This window comes from Corvus kubaryi, unplaced genomic scaffold (assembly GCF_017639235.1).
Source record: "Corvus kubaryi isolate FWS band 111438036 unplaced genomic scaffold, C.kubaryi_AGA036_p1.0 66, whole genome shotgun sequence".
NCBI classification, from domain to species: domain Eukaryota; kingdom Metazoa; phylum Chordata; class Aves; order Passeriformes; family Corvidae; genus Corvus; species Corvus kubaryi.
In genome coordinates this window covers 19,512,921-19,518,892 of record NW_024582054.1, presented here as the reverse complement: position 1 = coordinate 19,518,892, position 5,972 = coordinate 19,512,921, and the positions used below count along the sequence as shown (strand labels likewise).

The 5,972-nt window shown below is 47.1% G+C and overlaps 1 non-coding gene across 1 annotated transcript; it reads left to right on the top strand.

Annotated features, from left to right (window-relative positions):
• The first annotated feature begins 80 nt into the window (after positions 1–80).
• On the top strand, positions 81–153 carry TRNAT-UGU. The gene has a single exon. It is a non-coding gene; the product is annotated as a tRNA-Thr (tRNA).
• Positions 154–5,972: the final 5,819 nt, after the last annotated feature.

The window sequence follows — 5,972 nt, the reverse complement described above, 5'->3', positions numbered from 1 at the left end:
GGGCCCGGGGCGCCCGACAGGGGGCGGCGGGGAGGGCCGGGACCGGTCGTTAGAGACCGCCGGAACCGTTATTAAGCGGCGGCTCCATAGCTCAGTGGTTAGAGCACTGGTCTTGTAAACCAGGGGTCGCGAGTTCGATCCTCGCTGGGGCCTCAGCAGCTCGTTTTGTTTTTTCAGAGTGGCATAGGTGTTGACTGCACCCACGAGTACCGAGCCTGATTTTGGCTATTTTGGTGGTGGAGGACTAGAGCGTGCGTGCAGGGTCCGGGGGCTTCCTGTTAAGGGAAACACTTTGGAAACAAATGCGTTTTGTAAAACCTGAGTGTTAATGTTAATAGCGGTCGCCAGATTAACTCATGGCTGTGCTTCGTGCCGGCAGAGGAGTGGGGGGAACAATAACCTCTTCGGGAAGCAGCGTGGGAATGGCTGAGTAAATATTTGCACAGCTCATGTCACAATTTCTCTGATGGCAGCTTTGGCAAAGTGCTCTTAGAGGTTTAAAAGGAACAAATTGCCCCTGAGTGGAGAATAAGCTGGACAGGATTAGCTGAGTCTTCACAGCTTGTCAGGCAAGCCAGGCTGCTGGGTTTATTTCTGTGCTGGAGGCTGGACAGCGGAGGTGCAATGATTCTTTTTTTTTTTTTTCCCCCTTTTAGGTTATAGAAAGAGCTAGAAAGCTCCCCGCAAATCGCCTTGAGCACAACACTTCAAAGATATGCACTTAGGTTTTTTTCAGATACCTTGTCAGCAGGGTGTTTGGTTTCCAGCACCGCAAGCACGACAGCAATCGTTACCGCCATCAGAGAGGGCAATTAATACACGCATTGTGGTGAGGGGGAAGGAGCCCGCTTGCAGCACCCGCGGGGCTCAGCCCATGCAGGGCTGCTGAGCACAGGCAGCTGCCGCAGGCTGCGGCTCAGCGCGCCGGAGGTGTCGCGAAGACGCGTGGGCTGCCTCGTAGCACTGCAGCCCGTGTTCTACCCTCACAGCTCCTATCGCAGCTTCTCGCCAGCCTCCTTCGACTGCTGAGAGCAGATCAAAGCTGTGAGGATAGGGTGCACGGGGCTGGATGAGTCGCCATTGCCGTGGTGAGAAGAGCAAGGGGCTGACAGGCTATTTCTCCCTTGTGACTGAAGCTGTGCTATGCCACGAGGCCCAAACAGTATTTGAATTTGCAGTGCTTTGGGGTACTTGCACGTAAGTTTGCATGAATGACTCCTTGTTTGCTACACTGCCTCCCTACCCCATCTGGGAAAGCAGTGCTGAATCCTAATCTCAGTTTTACCACCTGACTACCATCCTACACAATTCCTTGGTTCAGCAGTCCTCCCAGAGTCCTTGCGACAGATCCATGGAGGTGGTGCTAAAACCCATTCCTCGGGAGGATCTGTTCTCTCCGGGGAGTCTGGTCGAGGCTGAGTACAGCGTTTCTCGCTGGGTCTCGCCATGACCAACCAGGGTACTAGCAGATCCCTGGGATGGCACAGATGGCCTGCAGAAGTCACACGTGTACTTCAGGAGGCTGTGTGGACTGCTTCAGGAACCTCCAGAACGAACATGCAGGAGCTCCTCAAGCGCTGGGCCCGGCACAGCCCAGGGCGTCAGTGTCCAGCTGCAGGGACGGGGCTGCCGCGCTTCAGCCACGGGAGGGAAGACCATGCACCAGTGCTTGGCTGCAGAGTTCCCCACGTCCGCGAAGCACCACGCGGACAGGGCTCAGCTATTCCCGTTTGTTGGAGCGACACATGTGAGCTGCCACGGGTGCTTTGCAGAGCGCTGCCGGAATGCTCGGTGTGCCCTGCGAGGTGGGGCCGAGCCCCGTGTCAGCACCCGAGCGGCGCTCCCCCCGCAGGGCTGCCCCGCGGAGCCGCGGGCGCTGCCGCGCCCCGGGTTACATAAGCGGCGCAGCGCAGCCAATGCTGCCGGACGCCTCCAGGGGGAGAGCCAGCTCCTACGAACAGGAGGGCGGGAGGGTGGGAGGAAGGAAGGCAGTCGGTTTCTCCGGGCGGCCGGGTGGGCCGGCTCCTCCGAGCGGGCGGAGCGCCCCCGGCGCGGCCCGGGCGCGGCTGCGGCGGGAGCGCGCTGCCCGCGGGCGGCAGGGCTGGGCAGGGCTGGGCGAGCGGCAGCGGCGGCAGCGGGGCAAGCTTTGGGGCGGGGCAAGAGTTGGGGCTCGGGCGCGGCGTGCCGCGGCCGCCGCTAGTTCCGAGTTTTTTGGGGGTGCGATCGAATTTTCATTTCCAAAGATGTTTCTTCACAATTAAACAGGCCCTATTTTAAAATATCGGACTTAAAGAGTCCTGGCAGTAGTTCTGCCGCCCCGTGCACGCTGCAGAGCGGTGCCCTGTTCCTACCCGCAGCCCCCGGCGGCGGGGGCAGGACGGGGCCCCGCTGCCGACCGGGCTCCAGCGCTCCACTCCAGCCTTCCCCTGGGACCTGGCAGTGCTGCCCATGGCAAGAGCCATCGGAGCCACCTCTACTGCTTCCGGTGTATCTACGCACGGGCATGAATGGAAGGCAGGAGATACACGCAAGGCCTTCCTCCGAGCTGGTCTTCCCTGCCTTCTCCATCCTCCAAAGGACACCTGTATACCATTGCCTGATCCCAGCCAAGGAGTGACCCCAAAATTTTCTTCATTCTCTACATGTGGTGTCATCTGCACTTCATTTCTAGCTACAAAGGAAGCTGTTTTAGTAGCTGTTGTTACTGAAGGTGAGAAATGTGTCAAAGCTTTGCTCAAAAACAATGAGGTGACCTTCACTAGGTCCGGTGATGCAATCATTAGTGATGTCATTAGAAAATGTCTGTATGGTTTATTTCTCCAAGCTGTGGTGAGGAGCCTGGATAGTACTAATTGTGTTTCCATTTTGGACTGCTAGCTGAGCCTCTGAGAATTACCACGGTGTCTGGAAAGACAGATACCTTGCCATCGCTGCAAGGCGTTCTGAACTCAGTGGAGATATTTCTCCTTGTTATGTTTTTTCCAGGAAATTTATACCCATCTGCTCAGTTCAACAGCAGGAAGCCTTAGACAAGAAGACCCTGTTTTCTTCATGAGTCTACTATTTTTATTTCCAGATACGTAAAAAAAAAAGGATATATCTAAGCATATCTTACTGCAGGGTGATACTGTTTTTGACAATGAGAATAGGAACTCAAAGTCAGTGGCTGTGAAACTGGCTTTGTCAAAATGACATGTAATGAAATATAAACACTTTCAAAATTCCACATGCTTTAATATTGTACAGATGCTGCCAAAACAACATGAATTTTTAAAAACCCCAAACAACCTCTCTCATACCCAACTTCAAGCACCTTCTAAACCTAAGATTAGTAAAGAATGTTTCCGATTGTTTTGTCAAAAAAGAACAAAAGAAATTCCCACTAATGTTTCTGGATTTGGAGTTGGATTTGAATTTGTGCCAGTGAGGTAAAGCCAAAAATGAAAGTTCAGGTTGTTGTTTTTCTCCCTGACATAATGCAAATACAACCATTAAGAAAGTCTTCAGTGAACAGTAAAAACGCTTACTTCTGATAACCTAAGGTGTTAACAGTAACACCAAAAGGAAAAACGTTTGTCTTCTAAAGATACTATGTTTAGTTAGACATTGCTCTTCTGTTCTTCTAGTTGCTAAAACAACACAAGCTATCCTGCTCCTGGTCATATGTTCCACTCTTTGATGCCTGACCTCCCATCTTTACAAATTTAACAGCCCTGTTACTTTGTGTAGAGTTCCTTTCACAGGGTGTCATTAACAAATTTGCAGGAGTTGTTTGAAAGTCAGTAAAAAGAAGTCTGCACACCACAATCACCAAGTACAATATTGATCCAGTATGGTATATCCTGACTTCCAGACTGAGCTGTCTCCTTGAGCCTTTTCCTCCTTGTCTGCCAAGGAATTTCTCCCTTTTAAGAGGAAGTAACTCAAATAGTGCTGTTCGAGACAAGACTCAGGCCAAATGCATCCCCAGATGAAGTGGGAGCTAAATGCAATAGGACTTTGAATGATGATGCAAGGCCATCTTCACAGGGGAGTAACATTAAATAAATCTGTGCTTACTGGTATTCTTGGCAAGAGACTGTATTTCTGAGCCAGTTAGCTGTGGATGGAGAGACAACTAATGAACCTGCTTGGCTTCTAGTACAGACGTTATTTACTGCCATGTAAGCATATGAAGAAGGATACTTAAAAATAATGGGGGGCCTCTCTGGTAATGAAAAAAATGCAAATTAATTAAACCATTCACTGTTTGCCAGGGCAGTGACTGTTGTGTTTTAAAGAAAAATAGTGTTTTCTGTATTTTCAGGGAATCTTTCCTAACACTTTAAGAATAGAAGGAAAGCAAACAGAAATGTCTTGTTACAACTCCCCAAGATATTTAACTAACTGCACAATATGTGATACTAACCTTGCCTATATTTTAATATTGATGTTTGTCTTTAGATTTTGATGGTGCACTTCAGTAGAGAGATGTTGTCTTAGGATAAAACATGGCCTTTTTCCATGCAGTTTGTAATCTAAGATGGAAACAGTAGGTCCTGGCAGTACAGAATGTAGGTACAATACAGTAGGTTTGAACATAAAGAAATGCATACAGCAGTAGAGCAGATGGTCCTTTAAAAATCTTGTGTATGTGCAATTTATTATGACTTGAGAATGTCTGAAAAAGAGCAAGAGAGCTTGAGTTTAAAAAGGATGCAGCACTGTTCATCTAGAATCTATGTGTGTTATGTATAGACAAAAAGTCCCTCCTGACCTTACTAAACTCAATGGACTCCTCAGATTATTACATTATTTCTGGCTTTCAAGTGACCCAAAATTAGCATGCAAGTAGAAATATTCTTAGGGATAAGTTGAAGTTTAAATAAAATTTAGAACTGTGACTCTAAAGTATTAGGAAAAAAGAAGAGATAATTTAGCTTTCTTGCCTGTTTATTTTTGACTGGTTCTGTAAATTTATCCAGTTCCAACTTACCTTAATATGAACATAAATTAATTCAGAGATTGTAAATGGAGAACTTCTACTGTAAAATAAGGCTGGTGTCAACTGTGTAAACATCTGTTCGAAGCAGGCTGCTCTGCTGACAACAGAGCTGTCAGAACACTACCTAATGCTCCATGTGTCTGACTGCCAATCTGCAGATATCTGATTACCTCTCAGACAGACCAGTACATAGGCTTCTCATAAGTAAAGCATATTTGTTCCTTCTGAAGATAAACACGGGAGTTGTTCCTTCTGGTCACCAAGTTACAGACTATTTTTGGACAAGGATGCTGTTGCTTGCAATCCCTGCTGTATGTGTGAGACTTGTTAATGACCATGGTGCCTGCACATGAAAACAGGCACAAATCACAATATGTTTGTTCCCTCCTGACAAGAGGTTATTAATACATCTGCTCATTCCTGCCACAGAGAACCTTAACCCATACCAAAAGCCATTTCTAATAGAAATTAGTATGAATAAGGATGAGTATTTCTTACTGCATGTAGCAGCTGTATAGAGACATGTCTCTACCAATATGCCAATATGGTGTTTGATTGAAAAAACCCAGCTTTGAAAACTCTTACAGTTAAACTATGCAATAATATAATTATAAATACAACCACATCCTTCTGAAGAGTCCTCAAAGCAAGAAGGTAAATTTCTATGCTTAATTTATATTGAAAGCACTGTGTGTTTCTTAAAACCAAATAAATAACACGAGAAAGCTTAAATTTAAGACCCTGAAGTGCAATCTGTGAGAAACCTTCCTCGTAGATTAGATATTCCTTAGCTAGTTACTATTTTTTAAGCATTGAGTAATGCAAGTATCACATTTTGTTTGGGCTTGTCATTTTAGAATTATCTGTGTAAGAACTTGGGATGGGCATGTTTAATTTGCAGCAAGATATTTGCAGTTACTACTTGTAACCTGTTTCATTCTAGAAGCTAGATGAAAAAATCCCCAAGAACTACCTGTGCTAAGGGAAA